Raw genomic sequence first — 24006 nt, 5'->3', positions numbered from 1 at the left:
TTGATTTTACAATGCTGTGTTACTTTTATTGTTGTTAGCCACTCTGAGCCCGGCTTTGGCTGGGGAGGGCGGGATATAAATAACATTTTATTTTTATTTTATTATTATTATTATTATTATTATTATTATTATTATTATTATTAGATGTTGAGATGGAAGTCTCTGTCCGCACACACAATGTATGATTTGTGCCCTTACATCTTCTGGGACCCTGAAAAGGAACCACACAGAGGAGCCTAGTCTACCAGGGCAAGTGGAGCACTGCCACAGCAAGCCCAGTCTGCCTTTAGCCAGCCCCCTCCTGCCTGCCTTCTGTGACAGCCTGCGATTCGGACTCAGAGGCTGAACCTGAAGAATCCCAGCCTGCACAAGAGTCCCTGCCTCCGGAACCAGCTGAGCCGGGGCTGGGGCCTGAACCTGGGTCCTCACCTGTGCTGGATCCTCAGGTGCAGGCACCAGCTGAGTCTGCTCTGTCCCCTGAGGGGATGGAGGACCCATTGCCTGCAGGTGCGCCACTCTCAGCCCCATGGGGGGAAGGTGAGGTTGCCTCTGGGTCCGGTAACCCTCCAACCTCTCCTGAGCTGCAGAGGCTCAGGGCAGAGAGGCGGAGAGAACTAAGTTCCCGCAGGAGAACTGCTTGCCTCCAGGCCAGGAGAGGCGAGTCATCAGAGGATCGGGGCTGCCCTATGCCTCGGGGCAGATAAAAGCCAGCCAGCCCCAGTCCCAAGTTGCGGGAGCAACATTGTTGGCAGCCTGTTCCTGCCTGCACCCTGTCCTGCTCTTCTGCCAGAGTTCCTGACCTTGCCCGACTCCCTGTCTTGGACCCCGCCTCACCGTTGATGGACAGCCTCCATACCAGACCCTTGACCTCGGACTGGACTCAGACCTCGCCACACGGTTGACCCTCGGGACCAGCACACCTTCTTACTTCCATCCAGTCCAGGAGGTGTTGGCTTCCTCCTTCTAAGTCTCAGTGTTGCCCCTTGTAGAACCCAGCAGAGGAGGAACGTGGGGGCATAATTGTGCTTTGACAGCCTTGCTTGCCATTGGCTCTGGTGCCACCTACTGTTCGTCTACCTGCCTCCTGTCCCAAAAGTCACCATGCACCACTGTACCCGGAGGAACCTGCTATTCCCTAGCCACACACTGCTTCAGTGGGTGTGCTTTGTTTATTTCATTTCATTAATGAATTTGTTGTTGTTTAGTCATTTAGTTGTGTCCAACTCTTCGTGACACGGACCAGAGCACGCCAGGCACTCCTGTCTTCCACTGCCTCCCGCAGTTTGGTCAAACTCATGCTGGTAGCTTGGAGAACTCTGTCCAACCATCTCATCCTCTGTCGTCCCCTTCTCCTTGTGCCCTCCATCTTTCCCAACATCAGGGTCTTTTCCAGGGAGTCATGAGGTGGCCAAAGTATTGGAGTCTCAGCTTCAGGATCTGTCCTTCCAGTGAACACTCAGGGCTGATTTCCTTCAGAATGGAGAGGTTTGATCTCCTTGCAGTCCATGGGACTCTCAAGAGTCTCCTCCAGCACCAGAATTCAGAAGCATCAATTCTTTGGCGATCAGCCTTCTTTATGGTCCAGCTCTCACTTCCATACATCACTACTGGGAAAACCATAGCTTTAACTATACGGACCTTTGCTGACAAGGTGATGTCTCTGCTTTTTAAGATGCTGTCTAGGTTTGTCATTGCTTCTCTCTCAAGAAGCAGGTGTCTTTTAATTTCATGGCTGCTGTCACCATCTGCAGTGATCATGGAGCCCAAGAAAGTAAAATCTCTCACTGCCTCCATTTCTTCCCCTTCTATTTGCCAGGAGGTGATGGGCCCAGTGGCTATGATCTTCGTTTTTTTGATGTTGAGCTTCAGACCATATTTTGCGCTGTCCTATTTCACCCTCATTAAAAGGTTCTTTAATTCCTCCTCACTTTAACAAATGACTTCAAATCAAACATCTTGAACTGAGATAATGTCATGGACTGGTTGGACACAGAGGAACGGTGGGAGGCACCAGCTTGGGGAACCCCCAAGGGAAGGAGACTCGGAGCCAGGGAATTGGTGGTGGGATGACAATGCTGCGTGGTCAGAGGAGGAAGAGGGGGAAGACTGGGAAGAGGTAACAGGGCTTAGTGAACTGGAAGAGTCAGTGGCAGAGAGAAGTCCAGAATCAGAGGCAGAAGCTGAAGTGGGCAGTGGCAAGGAGGGAGGCCAAGAGGAAGAGGTGAGATAGGCTGGTGAAGAAGAAGCCAGGGTGTCTTCCTTCCTGCTGCGACAAACTCCCCACAAATCCCTAGTCTCCCAGGACTAGGAGAGGTATGAAGTAGGATGAGCAGAGACAGACACGTTGGTGTAGTCTCAGATTGCTGAAGGACCTGGGGGAAGAGGTGGGTTAGGCAGATGTGGGAAGGCGAGGACCTTCAGTCTCCATAACTGCTTCATAGGTGAAAGACCTACAGAAGCAGAGTTGCTTCCTGGCACTCCTGAGCAGATCCTGTTTCTTCTAATAAAGAGTTAACTTCATCACTCAGTGTGATTTATTGCTGGCTCACTTCTGGCAGTGAACAATCAAAGTGGCAACAATGAAGAACATAGCTATTTCGTACACAAAAACAGTTTCAAGATCTTCGCTTAGACAGGGGCAGCCTTCAACATGCATCAAAAGGACTATAGAGATGGCACTTATCTGGTTTGTAATGGGAAGAAGTTTCGGAACCTAGGTGCCACCACACTAAAGGCCCTATATGGTGGAGAATGGACATCTTGATAACATGGTATGCACAAGAGATCCTCTCCTGCAAAGTGTAGTGATCAGCTGGGTATATATATCTGGGATGAGATGATCATTAATTAAGTGTCTGGTCCCAAGCTGTGTAGGGCTTTATGCACCAGTGCCAGCGCCTTGAACTTATCCTGGTTACTAACTGGCAGCAGTTCTTTCAGCAGAGGCCCTGCATGGTGGCAATGGTCTGCCCCAGTGAGCAGCCAAGCTGTTGAATTTTGCACTAGCTGCAGCTTCCAGGCCAACCTCAGGGGTAGCACCACAAAGTGAGCGTTGCAGTAGTCCAGCCTTGAGGTTACAAGTGCATGGATGACAGTGTTCAGGCTATCCTGGTCCAGAAAAGGCTGCCTTGCCAGTCAAAGGTGGAGGAAGACACTCCTAGACACCGAGGTCACCCGGGTCTCCAGGGATGGAGATGGAGCCAGGTGCACTGCGATAATAATAATAATAATAATAATAATAATAATAATAATAATAATAATAATTTATTTGTACCCCACCTATCTGGCTGGGCCTCCCCAGCCACTCTGGGCGGCTTCCAACAACAACAACAGTAATAATAATAATAATAATAATAATAATAATAATAATAATAATAATTATTTATATCCCGCCCTCCCCAGCCGAAGCTGGGCTCAGGGCGGCTAACAACAATCAAATAATCAAACAATCAAATAATCCAACATTCTAAAAACATTTCATTATGAAAATTAATTAAAATCAAATTAATGGCAACCGTTAAGCAAAATTCTGTGCAGGTTGCCAGAGGAGGGAGTCAGGCTGGGCCCTGACCAAAGGCCTGGTGGAACAGCTCTGTCTTGCAGGCCTTGTGGAAAGATGTCAGGTCCCGCAGGGCCCTAGTCTCTTGTGACAGAGCGTTCCACCAGATTGGAGCCGCAGCCAAAAAAGCCCTGGCTCTAGTGGAGGCCAGCCTAACCTCTCTGTAGCCTGGGACCTCCAGGATGTTTTTGTTTGAAGACCGTAAGTTCCTCTGTGGGACATACCAGGAGAGGCGGTCCCGTAGGTACGAGGGTCCTAGGCCGTATAGGGCTTTAAAGGTTAAAACCAGCACCTTAAACCTGATCCTGTACTCCACCGGGAGCCAGTGCAGCTGGTAAAGTACTGGATGAATGTGATCTCGCAGCGAAGACCCCATAAGGAGTCTCGCCGCAGCATTCTGCACCCGCTGGAGTTTCTGGGTCAGTCTCAAGGGCAGCCCCACGTAGAGCGAGTTACAATAATCCAGTCTGGAGGTGACCGTCGCGTGGATCACAGTGGCTAGGTCAGGGTGAGAGAGATAAGGGGCCAACTGCTTAGCTTGGCGGAGATGAAAAAATGCCGCCTTTGTTATAGCTGTAATCTGCGCCTCCATAGAAAGACCAAAAATACACTAATATGTCACACATTAAAAACTTCCCTGAACAGGGCTGCCTTCAGATGTCTTCTGAATGTCAGGTAGTTGTTTAACTCTTTGACATCTGATGGGAGGGCGTTCCACAGGGCGGGCACCACAACCGAGAAGGCCCTCTGCCTGGTTCCCTGTAGCTTTGCTTCTTGCAATGAGGGAACCACCAGAAGGCCCTCTGGCGATGGCTGAAGGCATCCCAGATTCAGTCCCTGGCACCAGGTAGCAAGTGAGACCCTAGAGTACCAGCCTGAGTGGACAACCTTGAGCCGGGTGGACAAATCTAGCCTAACACAAGGCAGCTCCCTATGCTTAAGAACACAGGAAGCTGCCTTGAACTGAATCAGGAAGTTCTCACAGCCCTACCTGGAGGTGTCGGGGATTAAACCTGGCACCTTCTGCATGCAAAGCAGATGTTCTGCCACTGAGCTATGGCCATCTCTGGAACCAAGGCAGCATCCTAGTATAATCTGACTCGGTCTACAGCAGCTCCCAAGAGCCTCTTGGGTAATGGAGGTGAACCTGGGGGTCGTGTCCAGGTGACAAGGAAGAGTTCTAATAAATAAGGAAGGTGGTGGTGAGTCTGTGTTACTTGGCAACGACACTCGGCGTGATGTCAGGGTGATGTCAGCCGGGCAGGTGGTAACATTTTCCAGCCCAGCTCCAACCCAGGGAGACCTTGTTTGTGTTTACTTTTCCCCTCCACTCTGTAAAAGGCCAGTGAGAGATGGAGGGAACGAATTCTCAACCTGGCACCTCATCAACGCGGCTGCCTGTGAATCATTCAAGATGAAGGGAACTTGTTGCCCTCATGCCCCAAGGCGAGACTTCAGGCCAGGAAGGCTTTGGACGAGGAGGCAGACACAGGCATCGTGGTAAAAGTTTTCAGAGTTGAAGAGCTTAGAGTTACATCTCTCATAGCCTTGCCCTGAGAGTCTGAAAATGCAGGCAACGCCATTACGTGTCGATCTGCTATTGTATAATTGTGTCTGTGTGTCTGGGATGAGGCTGAAATTAGATTCAGGTCCCATTTAAAGGTGAACCTACCTGATGCTTGCTGAAACTATTTGAGAACCAAAACACAGCCCTCCTTTGAAATTCGGACTTTTCTGAATTTTGCAGATAACGTGCACACAAAATTGCATGTACTAGGATAATGTGTGCATACAGGTGTAAATATTGGTGAAAATAATGCACAAAGGGGCATTATATTGTAGGGGAATGCTTTGCAAAAATGTGCCAAAATTGCACATGAACATGGATGCATTAGGAGAAATGTGCTCTAAAACTCTGGTGAATTTTCATAAGGCTCACAAAGACATTTGCAAACGGAAACAGAAAGGCAGAGAACTGGACGTAGTGCTGGGAAAATAGGAAACTGAAAGAAATTGAAATTGGCAGATTTATACATCCCTATACACACACACTCATGCCACAAAACAGCAGTACATAGCAGAACATTTTTTTTAACATAGCAATCTATTAGGATCAGCATGACTGCAATCCCCTGCATGGGTTCCTGACTTTAAGCTCCCCTGAACTTAGTAGTGCTGACTTCTGACTGTACAGGTTCAACTTGTTAAGCACAATGAGCTTTAAGAAAAAGATCTTCAGGGATCTTGCATTATCATTCAAACTGCCAGCCTGAAACAGCAATTCAATCAAAGAAAAGGGAATGGGTAGCTAGCCTCTGCTTGACTTTCTTGACTCACTCTGCAACATTAACTTTGTTAAACTGTCATACACTAACTTGAAAGCCCCATTATCACAACCTTATCCACTTGCCAGAGCAAGAAGAGTCCATCAGTTATCATGGCATTCAGGCAAACGAGGATTTCACTTCTGCGCTGACAGAAGTCCCACAGTCCCTCTCCACTACACACACATTCACACAACCACAAAGTAGGGGTGGGGGAGAAATCCAATTCAGTTCACATTTGAAGGTGAATATAACTAATGGACACTTTCCAAAAACAATTTGTGATCCGCAACACAGCCACATTTCTCTGAATTTTGCAATGCCGTTCTCCAGCCAAGTAAGCCAAAACAAAAATGCACACTTTACTGGTGTAAAGTGTGCATTAAATCACATATATTAGTAAAAATAACATTATTGGGGAAATCACTTTGCAAAAAATATATGTATATTAGGCAAAATTACACACACTGAAATGCTGGTGGATTTTCACAATGACTTAAAAAATGACAACAAGAAAAGGATGTAGAAATGTGGAGAATTCATTTAGGATTTGAAAAACGAGAAAGCGAGAGAAGCCAAAGTTGACTGATTTGCCCATTCCTATCCTAAAGGGATAGGCTTGCACACTCTCTTCTACTTGAGACACTTCATGGCCGCTATACAGAAAGGGAAGATAGGTACTTGGGAGGTTGAGTGAGTCTGCAAACTAAAACACAGCTATCATTTGAAACTGGCCCTTCTCCAAATCTTGCAGCACACTTCTCCAACCAATGTGTACGAAAACACACATATTGGAGGAATCTGTGCGTAGAAATGCATATATTCATGCACGTGACATATGAAGATCATTATATTAGGGAAAATTGCATTGCAAAAATGTGTGTGAAAATGATATACAAACATGTGTCTATTAGGAGAAGCGTGCACTTAAATGCTGGAAATTGTTCACAAGCTTTTTTATTTACAAAAAAAAAGTATCTCAAATTGCACTCATTTACTGATTATTTGGTATTGTTTTAAAAATATCTCGTGTTTGCATGCGCATATTGTCTTGCACTGCCTTGATGGTGTATATGAATTGACAATAGATAGATGATAGATAGATGATAGATAGATGATAGATAGATAGATAGATAGATAGATGATAGATAGATAGATAGATAGATAGATGATAGATAGATAGATAGATAGATAGATAGATAGATAGATAGATAGATATAAATAGATAGATAGGTAGATGATAGATAGATGATAGATGGATAGCAGGGCCGGATTTAGGTTTGATGAGGCCCTAAGCTACTGAAGGTAATGGGGCCCTTTCTATGTCCAGCTGTCAACAGCAAATTGTAGCTGCTTTTTGTGTTGAATATATGCTATATGGTAATTTATGGACCTCATAGGTATCTAAAGCCATTTGTACATAACAGTCCATGCAGAATGTAGGCACCTTATATATAGAAAGGAGCAAACCAGTGATATTTTAGGGAGCAGGCTAGCAGGCGGGGTCCATGACTTACACCATAGGAGCATACACAACACAAAACACTGTTGCTGTATGTAGGGGTTCCCCCCCTATAATTTTTTGGGGGGCTCCCAAGGGGCCCTAAGCTATAGCTTGTTTAGCTTATATGTAAATCCAGAACTGATGGATAGATACATAGATAGACAGAATTAGGGACCACCCAAGCCCACAATTTTGCAAGGAGGAGATCTCAAGGCAGGATGGAATTGCTGGGCTATGTCATGCCCCTCCTCCATATTCGTTCCAGCTCTACACATCTCTTTCCCCGAGCCTCTCCAAAAGGAAATGTTGCTGGAACACAAGGCCTGCTGGACGGCAGACCAGCCCTGTTTAGGCGTGAAAGTTTCAGCCGGTGTAATATGTTCCATTTCTTTAATGAATAATAGTCCTCATAAAGGGATGGGAAGGAAGGAAAATTGGATAACCCTTGGAAGCCAAGGCGTGGTGCTTTTTCTTTTTGAAAGCAATTGATAAAGAAAGACATCAAGGGCTGAGCCGGGGCAGGGAGGAAGGAGGAGGACTCTGGAATGGAAACCTGGCCTCTGAAGCCCCCAGCAATTGGGTGGCGGGGGAGACAGAAAGAGTGAGAGACTTTGGCCCACTGATAGGAAACTCAGCCAAGCCTGTAGAATAGGAAAGAGGAACTGGCTTGATAGAGGCACAAGGGATCTCTGAAGGCAAAACTCAAATAGCGTTAGAAATAAAGGTCTGTGGAAGGGAGTCGTTTTTTTTAAAAAAAATTATTGCTAATCTTATCAAAATCCTTTTAACCACCCTCCTCAACAACTCCGCAGCTATTTCATATTAAGCGGGGGGGGGGGGCCTTTATTGTATTTTTTTAAAAAAGAAAATTACATTTGTGCCGAAAAACAAATACAATGGGTTTTATATCAAACTCTTGTTTAAAATAAATAAGCGAGCCAAACTCACCCGCTTCCCGGACAACACTTCAATCCCCCGAATACAATATAAGCTTGTTAAGTGCAGTGGAAAAAATGATTTAGAAAATTCAATATAATCAGAATTTTTGTCCATGAAAAATATGTCAAAAAGCCAAAAAGAAAAATATTTTAAAGTTATTAAAAAGATCCAATAGCAAACATCTGGAGAGGTAACTGAAAGCTATAGTACAATACATTTCCAAGCACAATTCAAAGTGTTGGCACCAACCTTGAAAGCCCTAAATGGCCTCGGCCCAGTATACCTGAAGGAGCGTCTCCACCCCCATCGTTCTGCCCGGATACTGAGGTCCAGCGCCGAGGGCCTTCTAGTGGTTCCATCAATGCAAGAAGTGAGGTTACAGGGAACCAGGCACAGGGCCTTCTCAGCAGTGGCACCCGCTCTGAGGAATGCCTTCCCATCAGATGTCAAGGGGATAAGTAATTCTACAACTTTCAGAAGACATATGAAGGCAGCCTTGTACCAGGAAGTTTTTATTATGTGTATATATATATATATATATATGCTGGAAGCCACCTAGTCAGTTGGACAGCATATAATTATCATCATCACCACCACTTTTCATCTGTGTAATAGGTGCCCATGGTATATTTCTAAATTGTACCCCCCCCCCAAAAAAAGGTTGCAGACCTCCAGGTTAATGCAACACTATCCTTAGGAATAGAGTTCCTTTCATACAGTAAGCCAAAGCAAAGACTTGGAAGCAGCAAAATCCTGCACCCTCCCTGGGATCGGATGAGGATGACAGCTCCCAAAGAGAAAATTCAGATCAGCGGATGTATCCGATTTTCCCAGAAGCCGCAACAATGCCCAAAGGGCTGGACCACACAGAGGGCGCTGCCAATCTCCCTTCCCGAGCTCGTTTCTCAACAATGATGCCATGAAGACATCTGCCCCTCGCTCCCGTCCGTTCTTATTGCGAAGATAAACTTTCCCTCCGCGAAACAGTAGGCCTGGACCCAGACCAGCAACGTGACCCTTGAGTCATCAAAAGGTCTGTTATCAGAAACAATTGCCTCTCTTACATCCTGAACTTACTTCCTTTAATAACTTCCTCTGGCGTGAAGTGTGTGTTTGTTTGTTTTTGAAACTTTTTCTAAAAAATCAGTAATAATAAAAAATGGGGTGGTACCCTTCCCTCAATTATAGGACTTGTCCGGACAGAGATCAGACGTACAGACGGATTTTCCAGTCAATTAACAGAATAATGTTCTTGCTTTTTTAAAAAAAAAGGATTAGGTTTCTCACAGTGCAGCAGTTGTGAGTGTTGCATGTTCCCCTTGGATCCCACTTTTAAAAAGGGGTCGTGAACTCTTTGTCCTGGGTACGAAGAAAAGGTGTCTATCTTGAAGATTGCGGCATCCCCAGACTTCTTCACATGGGAATTGGTTCCAGGAGAAGGATTCAGAGGGATGGAGGAGATTTTCCCTTTTGAAAGGTGGAGCCGGACGCCCTTCATCTGTTACAAGGGAGGGATTCTCAGATTTTGAGGAGGAAGCAGCTGAGATTGGAATAAAGGTTTCTCAGGAGGGACAAAGGGTGGATTCGGAGAGGGTGTTTCGAGCCTGCCTGTTTGTTCAGTCCTCTTGGAAACTGACTTCTGCAGAAATTCACATGCGTAATGAGGGTGAAAGAGGAGAGCGCAAAAGATGGTCTGAAGCTCAACATCAAAAAAACAAAGATCATGGCCACTGGTCCCATCACCTCCTGGCAAATAGAAGGAGAAGAAATGGAGGCAGTGAGAGATTTTACTTTCTTGGGCTCCATGATCACTGCAGATGGTGACAGCAGTCAAGAAATTAAAAGACGCCTGCTTCTTGGGAGAAGGGCAATGACAGGGCCTAGACAGCATCTTAAAAAGCAGAGACATCACCTTGCCAACAAAGGTCCGTATAGTTAAAGCTATGGTTTTCCCAGTAGTGAGAGATGGACCATAAAGAAGACTGATCACCGAAGAATGGATGCTTTTGAATTATGGTGTTGGAGGAGACTCTTGAGAGTCCCATGGACTGCAAGAAGATCAAACCTCTCCATTCTGAAGGAAATCAGCCCCGAGTGCTCACTGGAAGGACAGATCCTGAAGCTGAGGCTCCAATACTTTGGCCACCTCATGAGAAGAGAAGACTCCTTGGAAAAGACCCTGATGTTGGGAAAGATGGAGGGCACAAGGAGAAGGGGACGACAGAGGACGAGATGGTTGGACAGTGTTCTGGAAGCTGCCAACATGAGTCTGACCAAACTGCGGGAGGCAGTGGAGGACAGGAGTGCCTGGCGTGCTCTGGTCCAGGGGGTCACGAAGAGTCGGACACGACTAAACGACTAAACAACAACAACAACAACATTATGTTAACAATCAATAAATCTGTGTATGTTTAGTCAAAACCTGCCAAGGAGTCCAATTCATCTTGTTGTCCTTTTAAGTAATTTGTAAAAGCCCCTTCTACCCCTCCATTGCTGGGTTCCATGCTCTGGTCAAAGAAAATTTGCCTTAAATACACACACGCCAAAGAGATTGATCAGAAGTGAAAGGTGAGGAGGAGGTGTACGAAATCCAAAATATTGCAGATCACATGTTCCTGGGCTGAGATCAGGTAGAATAATTTTGAGTGCTTCCCCCCACTTTGCAAAGTGGCAAGCGCAGCCAAGGCAGGAATGTGGAAAAGCAGCCCTGAGACACCCCCCGCCCCCTTTCATAAAAGGTCCCTCATAAAAACTTAATGGCCATGTACATAACCAAAGAATAACTCAGTAAAAAGAGCTGAGAAGCAAAAGTGCGCTTTCTAAGGGAGGAACTTGCTCCTTCAGCGCCTATACTTTGGGCTCACCACTGGGAAGTTGTTTTTAATGAGTTGTCGAAATGATTTCATAAGGTCTTTAAAAAAAAAACAACAGCCCAAGATGTGAAAAATGATACTTATAGTGGTACCTCGGGTTACAGACGCTTCAGGTTATAGACGCTTCTGGTTACAAACTCCGCTAACCCAGAAATAGTACCTCAGGTTAAGAACTTTACCTCAGGATGAGAACAGAAATCATGCGGCGGCGGAGGGAGGCCCCATTAGCTAAAGTGGTACCTCAGGTTAAGAACAGTTTCAGGTTAAGAACGGGCCTCCAGAATGAATTAAGTTCTTAACCCGAGGTACCACTGTATTAGCAATTACAGATCAACCCCAGGACATTTTACTGGTCTCTCTGGGTTGGGGTTTTAAGATCGTTCTGTTCCATCAGCCTCCGCCAGGGAAGTCGATAGTCAGGGATGGTGGTAGTGGTATTCTGCCACCACCTGGAGGGTACCAGGTGAGGGAAGACTGTGTTAAGAGTAGAAGTGATACCCACGTGATGATTTTACAGTCCCAATACAAGGCACAAAAGCCTCTGGGCAGCTCCCCCTATGTACTGTGTACCAGTGGTTCCCACTTAGGGGGGTCCGCGGGCCCCATCCCTTGCCTCCACCCCAACTATTTTTTTGTCATTTTTGCATGGTACTATCACAAATTTTATGATCTGTTTTAGCACTGTGTCATTTTTCTTTTCTTTCTTTTTTTAAAAAAAATCTTTTATTCATTTTTCTTTTTCATTCCTTACATACATCTCAAATTCTTAACATTTACTATATATTCCTCCCTCCCTCTCTCCCCTCCAAGACTTCTCCCACCTTGCGTTTCTGGTTATTTTCACCCACTTTGCTATCTCTCAACAGAAAAAGTTATTAATAACATAACATCAAACCTAAAAACATAAAAATAAAAGTAAATACACCATCATATTTCAATATCTTCTAAACATTTTCTGATGCTGATAATGTGAATGTTTATTTAAATCCTGCCATCAAGTCTATTGACTTTCTTTGTTTCTGCAAATATAATATAAATAGTTCCCATTCTTTTTCAAAGTCTCTGTTGTCTTTTTCTCTTGGTCTATCTGTCATTTTTTGCCAGTTCTGCATAGTACATCAACTTCTCTTGCTATTGTTCTTTAGTTGGTATTTCTCCAGTCTTCCAATTTTGTGCACTGTGTTATTTTTCGATGTATCGGCCAAAATTGGTTCGGAAATCACACCGCGATAACAATTTTGACCGGCGATATGCAGATATGAAGAAGGTATCTGAAGAAGTGTGCATGCACACGAAAGCTCATACCAATGACAAATGTAGTTGGTCTCTAAGGTTCTACGGGAAGGAATTTTTAAATTTTATTTTTATTTTGTTTCCTCTATATCAGCTGTTCTCAACCTGTGGGTCCCCAGATGTTGTTGGACTACAACTCCCATTATCCCTCAGCTCCGGCCTTGCTAGCTAGGGGTGATGGGAGTTGTTGTTCAAAAACATCTGGGGAACCACAGGTTGAGAAAAGGCTGCTCTATATACTGTTATTGTCAGGGGCTCAGGAGCAGAAGCACAGGGGAGAGAGGAAATGGAGAGCGAAGGGGAAGAATCCGAGGGCAGCGTGGGGGAGTATGACAGTGACCTGAGAGATTCCATGAGCTTCTCCAGCGAATCAGAAGATTCCCAGAAGGGGACGCCGATGGTCAGGGCAAGGGGGGTCCCAGGGGGGACGCACCAGAAACAGGGGGCCAGCGGGGACTCCCAAAGCAGCAGCGGGGGATCAGGACCAGCTCCCCCACCAGAGCGTAGTGGGGGGGAAGAGTCACATGAGTCAGGACCAGCGTCTCCTCCAGCGGGGAGAGAAGATGAGTCAGGGCTGACCACGCCCCCATCGGAAAGTGGGGGAACGGAGGGGAGGTCAGTTCCAGCTAGCCTCCCCGAAGGGGGAAGCAGTGACAGCGGCAGTGCAACGGTCAGAAGGAAAGTTGCCGGCAGGGCGCGCGCGCCAAGTTCAAATGTACAGGCGCGCGGGACAGCAGGAAACCCGGATTGGGAACCAGGTCCTAAAGCCCGCCGGAGGGAGGGGGAAGACTCAGGGGACTCAGCGTCAGAAGAGTCTAGGAAGGGCGAGACCCCGACAGACAGGCGGACCCAGAGGAGGAGAGAGCAAAGGAAGAGGTGGAGCAAGGCTAGAGTCTTAAACTGGTGTCTGGGGGGAGGAGATTCAGACAGAGCTTCAGCGGTCTAGAGTTTGAGACGTAGGGCTGCACGCTGCAGCTGTGACAGTGAAACTGAACTTCAATAAAGACTTTCGTACTTAACAACGAAGCGGCGTTGGTCCTTTGTGAGCTGGGACCTCGGGCAGCTCTGACAGTTATGCTTTCTTTATATATAATATTTCTCTCTGCCCAATATTTTGACTTACCTAGCACCATGCTGCCAAATGTGTGCTCGTGCACAGCACCACGGCTGATGGGAGGGGGGGAATGAAGGGGGAAACTCTTCTTTCTCTTCACAAAACACCCCCAAGTGAAGGAATGAGGGCTTCCTGCTCTTGGCCAAGATGGTGGCAGTGGGGATGAATGAAGGGGGGGGAGGCTTTCATGGTTTCATTCACCCTCCCTTCTGCCAGTGGGTCTCAGCAACAGGGGTAGCAACAGGGGTAGGAGAATGCAGGGGTTGGGGGAAAACTGCAAGGGGATGGAAGTTGGGGTTGAGCTAAATCAAAACTATGTGTCCACAATAATTATCTGCAAGACCCATGCTCCTAGACTAATTGTACCCCCTGTGTGATGGAATCCTCAATCTTCCAGCATTCAGCTGCACTTGCACGTCCACGAGGTCAATTGTTGTAAGAGAGCATTGTCTGTGGTTTGTTTTATTTCAATATTTTGTTGGAAGCCGCCCAGAGTGGCTGGGGAAACCCAGCCAGATGGGGGGGGGTATAAATAATAAATTTATTATTATTATTTATTATTATGAGGGGATGGAGAGCTTGCCGTGAGCTGTGAGGGGGTGGGGTGTAAGGAGAGAGGAAAGGGCTTTGGGGCTAGGTGTGAAGGGAAGGGAACCGGGGGTCAGAAATGGGGTCAGGGGTTTAGCAGAGGTGAAGGAGTTCCAGCACGTCACAAGCAGGCAATATGGCTGAAAGGAGAAGTTGCAGATTGTGGCGATCACACAGGGTCCCTGGACGTTTGACGGTCTATTGATCCCTGTGCCGCCACGGTGATTGCCTGTTCCGCTGCCACCAACCCGTTTCTCTCGGGTACGCACGGAGTCGACAGTTGTTAACATTAACAAATAATCAAGTTTATTTTATAGGCATGAACAAGTTTATTGTTTCAGTTAATTTTTCTTGGCAGTTTCTTAATCTTAATAATAATAATAATAATAAATTTTATTTATATCCCGCCCTCCCCAGCTGAAGCCGGGCTCAGGGCGGCTAACAACAATAAAACAATACAAAAGTACAACACAAACAACACTCTAAAATCATTCATTATAAAATTAATTAAATTCAAGCCACTGGCCACCATTGGGCCAGAGCTCCGCGAAGATTGCCGAGGGAGGGAGTCAGGCTGTGCCCTGGCCAAAGTTTCTTAGTTTCTTTATGGACCTATATGTTCCTAACAACTTCAAACTGATTATCCCAACCATCTATCTGACTCCACCTGACAGTTCCTCTCACTCTCTCACAACACAACTCGACCAACCCACAGACTTATGCTCCCTCTTCCTTCTCCAACTCCCAACTGACTTCCACACAACTCCAACTCTAACTCTAACTCCTCCCCTTGGGTTCCCACTGGCCAATCACATCACACTCAATTAACCCTTTCCTTATGATCCACCCAGGAGGCAAACGCCACACAGATCAATCTAGAAAAACTGGGACCCTGACTTAGAGCAGTAAACCAACTGCGGAGCTGTGATCGCCCTTAGCTTCAAAGCATTTCTCCTCTCTCTCCTGTGGATTGGGCCCCTCTCCCTTTCCCTGTCCATCAGCTCCATTATGTGAGGAAAAGGAATTTGAGAAGAAGAGTACGCTGTGAAATCTGACTTGGATTTATTTCTCCTGGCTCTGGCCTTTTTCCCTTCGTATTTTTCCTTCTCCCCTCCTCATCCTTTCGTTGGAGAGAAACACAGGCTCATTATCTGGATTAACCTCATTCCCTGCACTTTTCAATAAATATACCGTGTCAGGATTTATAGCCTCCTTGTCCCGCTCTGTAAGGCAAGCTGGGCTACCCATCGCACGCCAGGGTTACGCCGGGGGAGAGGGAACCAGCTCCCCATTTTTGTTATGTCTCGCGCAGGGGCAGCCAAGTCCCCGGCAGCTTTTGGCTGGAGTTTGGGCCGTGTCAAACAAGAAAAAAGTAGATGGGAAGCAAGAAATGTCAAGCATGTGATTGTAAGGAATATCCATTCATTATATTTATTTGGCCTCTAGCAGGTCTAGCCCTGGGGTGGAGGTGTAATGGGGGGGTTGGAGGGTTGGGAGGGAAAGGCCTGGCACCCAAATGCTGAGATGATCGATGCAAGATTTCCTAGGTAGCCTTGAATGAACTTGAACTGAACATATCTTCCTTCCCTATGTACTCTCACCTCCATGTTCCTCATATGCTGTTCCAACCTGCAAGCTCTTTGACAGACGTATGCCTGCCTTTTTCTTATGAGCATAGGCATTGTCTACTGCCGGAAGAAATATCAACAACCTCAGATATGCAGATGACACAACCTTGATGGCAGAAAGTGAAAGAGGAGAGCGCAAAATATGGTCTCAAGCTCAACATAAAAAAACCTAAGATCATGGCCACTGGTCCAATCACCTCCTGGCAAATAGAAGGGAAAGAAATGGAGGCAGTGAGAGATTTTACTTTCTTGGGCTCCATGATCACTGCAGATGGTGACAGCAGCCACAAAATTAAGAGACGCCTGCTTCTTGGGAGAAAAGCAATGACAAACCTAGACAGCATCTTAAAAAGCAGAGACACCACCTTGCCAACAAAGGTCCGTATACAGTGGTGCCTCGCAAGATGAAATTAATTCGTTCCGCAAGTTTTTTCTTCTTGCGAGTTTTTCGTCTTGCGAAGCACGGTTTCCCATAGGAATGCATTGAAAATCAATCAATGCGTTCCTATGGAAACCGCCTTCAGACCAGGTCCGGGGACAGTCTGTCCCCCGACCTCTTCTGAAGGCTGGGGGGGGGGACAAGGGCTTTTCTTATCACCGCCAGCCTTCAGAAGGCTGTTCTGAAGGCTGGCGGTGGGAAGAAAAGCCCTTCTCCCCACCTCCCACCCCACCTACCACCCCGCAAGCTCCGGGGACAGGAGGGCTTTCCTCCCAAAGTCTCCGCTGTCCCGGGGCGATCTGAAAATGCTGGCGGGCGGCAGCGCAGCGTTCGCTGCCGCCCGCCAGCATTTTCAGATCGCCCGGGACAGCGGAGAAGTCTCCGCTGTCCCGGGAAGGCAGGCGGGGGGAGCAAAGACTTTTGCCCCCCACCGGCCTTCAGAATAGGTCCAGGACCTCTTCTGAAGGCCGGCGGTGGGCAAAAGTCTTTGCTCCCCCCGCCTGCCTTCAAAAGCCGTCGGGATAGCGGAGAAACGCGCTGCGCTTCTCCGCTATCCCGGGAAGGCAGGCGGGGGGGAGCAAAGACTTTTGCCCCCCCGCTGGCCTTCAGAAGAGGTCCAGGACCTCTTCTGAAGGCCGGCGGAGATTTCCCTATGGGCTTTCTTCTTGCGAAGCAAGCCCATAGGGAAATTCGTTTTGCGAAGCACCTCCAAAACGGAAAACTCTTTCGTCTTGCGAGTTTTTCGTTTTGCGAGGCGTTCGTCTTGCGAGGCACCACTGTAGTTCAAGCTATGGTTTTCCCAGTAGTGATGTATGGAAGTGAGAGCTGGACCATAAAGAAGGCTGATCGCCAAAGAATGGATGCTTTTGAATTATGGTGCTGGAGGAGACTCTTGAGAGTCCCATGGACTGCAAGAAGATCAAACCTCTCCATTCTGAAGGAAATCAGCCCTGAGTGCTCACTGGAAGGACAGATCCTGAAGCTGAGGCTCCAATACTTTGGTCACCTCAGGAGAAGAGAAGACTCCCTGGAAAAGACCCTGATGCTGGGAAATATGGAGGGCACAAGGAGAAGGGGACGACAGAGGACGAGATGGTTGGACAGTGTTCTCGAAGCTACCAGCTTGAGTTTGACCAAATTGCGGGAGGCAGTGGAAGACAGGAGTGCCTGGCGTGCTCTGGTCCATGGAGTCATGAAGAGTCGGACACGACTGAACGACTAAACAACAGCAACAACAATACTAGTAGTACCTGCACTGACTGGCAGTGACTCCCCAGGGCTTCAGACAGAGGAAATTCCTGTCTCTACTTGGAGCTGTTGGTGATTGAACCTACAGGGCAACTGCTCTACTGCTGAACAATACAGGAAAACTGTAGAATCACAGAATTGGAGAGTTGGACTAAGCTTTCAAAAGTGGTGCATAATCACTGTAAGTTTGGAAAACGCTGGTTTAGGAGTAAGCACCAGACACAAATATTTGACTTGTATCTACAACTTGAGCTTTGGGGAGTCACCCAATCTGTCTCAGAACTGTCCTTTGTCTTCCCAATTTACCTTGTTGCTTGGGACTGAATTAGATCTGTTCCCTTCCCATTCACTTTTCGCAGAAGTGGATAAAATTTGCCGGCAAAACAGCCTCCCAAGCGGATTAAGTCTGCCAAATTGTAGGCAGGTAAATCGAGACGTTTTCATGGGGGGCAATCACGATGAGAACAGGATGCTGAAGAAGATGGACTGCTGGCCTGATCCAGCAGCATTACTCCTATGTTCTTAGGTTCTTAACTAAGCCTTCAAGTTCTGAAGTACTATACCTCAGTTCCAAATGTAGAATAGGGACAAGCATTATAATTGAATGGTCATGTCCTTCACCCCCTGTTCTTGAGCTTCCCAGATTAATCTCACTGGCCACTTTTGGAAATAGGATACTGGAATAGGGTGGATTCGTGGATAGACCCAGCATTTTTAAATGTTCTTAGGTGGCCAATTACTCTGATAAAGCAGCTCCATATGTACAAACCGGGCAGTAGGCCCCCCCTTTTTTTTTGCAGAGAAAAATATTATTGCAATGCATGCACTACCAATCACCTCCATTTTTATACATAAAATGATTTCATCTGTAAACTGTTGGTAATATGTGGGGACTTAAGTGAGCTTAACTGTAGACTACATCATAGCCATTAGTAATATCAATTCTGGTCAAATCCCCCTGAGAAACTTAGGCAGGGATTTTTAGATTGTAAAACAAAATAGCAACAATATCCTGATATCCTGAAAAGAGAGGATTGGGGATATAGGCGACTAGGTGATTGCCCAGGGGGTGGTGGACCAGTGTCCAAGGCTTCATTTGCGCTGGGGCTGTTTGCCAAAAGACATGGAGTTTTACGGCAGTGGGGCCCAAATCTGAAGGGAAGGGGCTGTGACTCAGGGATAGAGATTGTGCTTTGGATGAAGACGGTCGGAGGTTCAGCCCTCTGAAAAGGTTCTGAAACTGATGTGCTGGGAAAGGCTTCGCTTTGCGTGAGATCCTTGAGATGTCTAGTATTGGCGCAAAGAGACATGAGTGTCCTGGCTTTGTTTAAGGCTGCCTTCTATGACCTGCAGGTAGGGATGGAGGAGAAAGCTGATTCCGTTCACATTTGCTAAAGGTTAGCGTATGTAGTTCACACTTTCTGAAGCAATACACAATACACAGCCGTCCTTCGAAATCCTGGGGGATTTCCAAGGGGAAATTGCCCATCAAAACTATGTATTGTAGGCAAGATTCATGCAAAAAGGTGCACATTAAGGGAAATTCACACAAAAATGCAGATGCAGTTCCATGATGACTTTCACAACAATAATTGCAAAGTTATGTGGAAGACTAAACTTAGGGTTGGGAAAAATGAGAAATGGAGAGAAACCAAGATAGACAGATTCGCCCATCCTGACCTGCAAGGGGTCAAACCAAAATAGATGGTTCCATGAACTAAACTGCCATATTGGGAGCGATAAATTGCCGGACATAACCTTGAGAAGCTAGGAGACAACAGCTTTGGTCAACGTTTCAGCTGCATTTTCTACCCTGGCTATTCACTGGCAAAATGAAATTGTCCTTGAAAATTGGGTAGGTAGGTAGAATTGAGAGGGGTTGGCTCTTACCTTACTTTCATAATTGTACAAGGTGTCTTTGACAAGGACCATAGATCAGTGGTAATGCAGAAGGTCCCAGGTATATTTGCACCAGTATTATTTGGATCCTGCCAAGATCTCACATCGTTTCACCCCATTCATCTTCCAGAGTCTTCTAATTAATGGCTGGGTGATTGATTGATTGATTGATTGATTGATTGACTGATGGCTCAAGGTGCCATAAATGGTTCTTCCCATCTCCACTGTGATGCAGGGCAAGCTGAGAGACTGTGAGTCATATTTAACTACGTCCTACTCAGAGAAGACCCATTGAAATCTATGCTTATTGATGCTGACCTTTAAAGCCCTAAACGGCCTCGGCCCTGCATACCTGAAGGAGTGTCTCCACCCACATCGTTCAGCCTGGACACCGAGGTCCAACTCTGAGGGTCTTCTGGAGGTTCCCTCACTACAAGAAGTAAAGCTACAGGGAACCAGGCAGAGGACCTTCTCGGTAGTGGCACTCACCCTGTGGAATGCCCTCCCATCAGATGCCAAGGAGATGAGAAATTATATATCTTTTAGGAAACATCTGAAGGCAGCCCTGTATAAGGAAGTTTTTTAAGAGTGGCTGGGGCAACCCAGTCAGATGGGTGGGGTACAAATATATTATCATTATCATTATGTCACATGGGCAATTGTCTATGGGCAATTGAAGTCCAGGCTTAGGACGTTGGGACCGGGAGCAAGATGGCGGGGTGGGAGCAGGAATGAGAGTCCAGAAGCCATTGGTCTGAGGGTCAGGAAGCAGGGAGTCACGAAGTCAAGGGTCTAAGGGTCGAGAAGCAAGGAGTCAAGAAGCTGAGGTCCGAGGATGAGGAAGCAAGAAGCCAAATGCAGCAAGGCAGGAAACGTGTTGCTGTGGCAAAGAGCTGAAGGGGAAATGCTGACCTTCTATCCCTTCCTGGCTCTTGCCACCAGGTGCTGTGAGTTACTAAGCGGCCTCACCTGTGCGGCTGTGCCTTGTCTCTCCAGAACAAACTTAGGAGCCCCAGTCCTGCGAAGCCCTACTGGTCACAGAGCCCAGCTACTGCACGCACTCCTGACACATTATCTCCAGCAGGTCTACATTGAGTAGCACTGACTGTCCCAAAGTAACTTAGTGTCCTTCCTGGCAGAGTGGAGGACTTGAACCCTGGTCTCTCAAACCCTGGTCTCTCATGTCCTAGCCCTCATGCACTAACCACTACACTGCACACCCAGCCCATGCCCTTTCACCAGGCATGATCATCCATAAGACTGGAATGTGCGGACATCCAGCAAAGCTGAATGCTGAAAGATTCAGGGTAGATCAAAGAAAGTACAGCATTAATTCATGCAGTGTGCAGTTAAATTATGGCACTTGCTCCTCCAGGAGGCAGTGATGTCCACCAATGTGGGTGGTTTTAAAAGAGAATTGGACAAATTCATAAAGGAGAAGGCTATCAATGGCTACTTGTAGGAATGATCTCTGGGTGCGGAGTACACTCTGCCTCACAGATTAAGCCACAGCTGTCTGAACATCTTGCCTTCTGTCTAACCTTTTGCGGTCTCAGTAGTCTGTGGTGTCCTGTCTGTGACCTTTGTCTCTGAGACCTTTGTCTCCTTCGTCATACATTGTGCAAGGGGGAAAATGACGTGGTGGAAACAGGTGCCAAAATAACTTTGTACCACCCCACCATCCCAGGACTGGAAGATGTGTAAAGGTCACAGCCCAAAATGTATCTGCCTGGGTTTGCATATTTGTGTCAATAAAAGGAGCCTCCACAGAGCTGGCCGGCAGCTTGCTTGAGCTCACCTGTGTGCAGCTCAACTGCATTACCAACTCCTGCCTCGTGTCCCTCACTTCAGCTACTAGCCAAGATGGCCATGCTCTTCCTCCACAGCTGGAGGCAACAAGGCTTCTGAATACCAGTTGCAGGAAACCACAAGAGAGGAGAGTGCTGTCGGTCTCGAATCCTCCTTGCAGGTTTCCCATAGACATCTGGCTGGCCGCTGTGTGAACAAGATGCAAGACTAGATGGGCCATTCGCCTGGTTTAGGCATGTTCTTCTTATGTTCTTATTCTGGAAGCTCAACGAGCAAACATGTAGAAAGCCAGGGCCTGATATTCACTCAATTTCCACTTCAAAGGTTTTTTTAAAAACCCAGAACCCAACCATAAATGGAAGCCGGAACAGTTTCCCAGCAGCTTGACTCCCTCCTTCGTCTTCCTCTGCGCTGACAAATTCATTGTGTTTGGATTCTTCTCTTCCTACTCAGTTCCAAGAGAGTCAGCCTCACCTTAACCACCTCCCACTTTTTTTTCCATAACACTGGCTTGCGAAATGTGTATGGAAAAAGTCGGCGGAGGAAAAGAGGCACTCCTCAAATGTCATGAGCTGGACGTCTCCATCCTTTTCTCTTTTTATCTGAATCCAGCCCCTTCCCTCACTTCTCAAAATGAGTGCAGGGAGAGCGGCAAAGAAATAGACCTTCCTTCCTTCCTTGCTTGCTTGCTTCCTTCCTTTCTCCTGGCTTGCAAGTTTTGGGAGAAGCCCTTTCTTTTAATTGCAGGGTCCATGTAAGCAGGCTGTTGGTGTCTGGCTTGGCTGGATGCTGAATGTTTTTCCTGTGTGTTCCCAGCCTGTGCCAGCCAACAGTTTCTCCAGTAGCAGGAAAGCAGCCAAGATAAGAAAGCATTCATCATTCCTACACTTTATTATTTCAAGTGGAAACAATGGGTCATAGTGGAGGAAACCACTTGCCTCTTTCTTGCTCGTTCCTCCCTCGGCTGGAGAGTCGAGTATAATAATAAGAGAGGTTTGCAAGGCCCCGGACACCTAAAGAACACATAGTCCCAGCAAACACCGTCCTGGGACCTGTTGGGAATGTAGCCATGAGACAGCACTGAAACATCCCCTACTAAATTCGCCCTAGAGCAATATTCAAAATGGGACACAGGACCCAAGGATCCTGGTCAAGATGCTGATGATAACAAGAGCTCTGCTGGACCAGGTCAATGGTTCATCTGGTCCAGCATTCTGCTCTCACAGTGGCCAAATGACTGGTGCCCCTTCTAGGAAACCCATGAGCTTGACTTGAGCTCACGTGCAACTCTCAAGAGAAATGGGTGACTGCTTTTGTAATTTGATATGGATCCAGACATTCCAAGTGTCCCTATTTTCCAGGGACAGTCTTGGATTTACAGAAGCTGTCCCAGTTTCTGATTTGATTCTGGAATGTCCCGCTTTTCCTCAGGATGTCCCACTATACCTGAAGGAGCATCTCCACCCCCATCATTCTTCCCAGAAACTGAAGTCCAGCGCCGAGGGCCTTCTGGCAGTTCCCTCACTGCAAGAAGCCAAGTTACAGGGAACCAGGCAGAGGGCCTTCTTGGCAGTGGTGTCCGCCCTGTGGAATGCCCTCCCATCAGATGTCAAAGAGAAAAACAACTACCAGACTTTTAGAAGACATCTGAAGGCAGCCCTGTTTAGGGAAGCTTTTAATGTTTAATAAACTATTGTATTTTAATATTTTGTTGGAAGCCGCCCAGAGTGGCTGGGGAAACCCAGCCAGATGGGCTGGGTATAAATTATTATTATTATTATTATTATTATTATTATTATTATTATTATTATTATCACTGGAGAAATGTTGGAGGGTATGGAGTTAGGTGACCCCCAGCCAAGGAGAAAAGTTAATAAAATTGTTAATAGTAGTGATGCTGGTAATTGTAATAATAATAACACACACTTCAGATAGCTCAACAAAGCAAAACTTGTATAGTGGGATGGCCTTACTTTGCAAAGCATCTGCATAAATTTTGAAGGAAGTTAACAAAAATGGATGTCCATGTGTCCACAGGTTACATTCAATATGTTCACACGTTTTTGTACACGTGTGGTTGAGCTGTACACTCATACAACGATTCACATGTAGCATCCAGGAAGTGTACAGTGTGCATCTGCGTGAGCACAGTCAATCACGATACAAATCAACAAGTGTACACTCTTCCACACAAACACTTGTACATGCATGGAGACAGCTTGTACCTGTGTCCCATATCATGTGTGGGAAACCCTATGGGCAGGACTTATTGAGGACAGAGGGAGCATGCTTTCCCCCAACTTGGTGTCCCCACTGAACTCAGCCTAAAGAGAAAATCAGACCGAAAGACTGCGGGCTGGTAAAAAGTCTAGCTGATTAATTGACTAAACCAATTTCAGCTGGCCATCTTAGCTTCCGAGGCCACAAACGCCCCGCCCACCTCCCCTTGGTACGAGCCTCAGCAGAGCGTCCTGGTGGATCCTCCGGGCCTCGTGTGGTTCATACATCATCGCCTGAGGATGTCGTGGAACCACCTGATGAAGAAATGCAGGCTGAGGACCAAGGATCCAAGACAAACAGAGGTGGGAATGGAGTGGCCAGCCCTCTCGACAGCTCCGCAGTGGAATTCCTTGGCTCTGCTGCAGCAAGAAAACCACCTCCTTTGCTTACTGGCCGCAGCTGGCAAAGAGCTGCGTGGCCTTAGAAATTAGGAAAATAAAAACCCCTTCTCCCTCCCGGCTCTCCTCCTTTGCTTGGCAAAAGAGCAGAGGAGAATTCCACTGTTCTTC

The sequence above is a fragment of the Podarcis raffonei genome, chromosome 12, assembly GCF_027172205.1.
Source record: "Podarcis raffonei isolate rPodRaf1 chromosome 12, rPodRaf1.pri, whole genome shotgun sequence".
In the NCBI taxonomy this organism is placed as follows: domain Eukaryota; kingdom Metazoa; phylum Chordata; class Lepidosauria; order Squamata; family Lacertidae; genus Podarcis; species Podarcis raffonei.
This window is presented reverse-complemented; position numbering follows the sequence as displayed.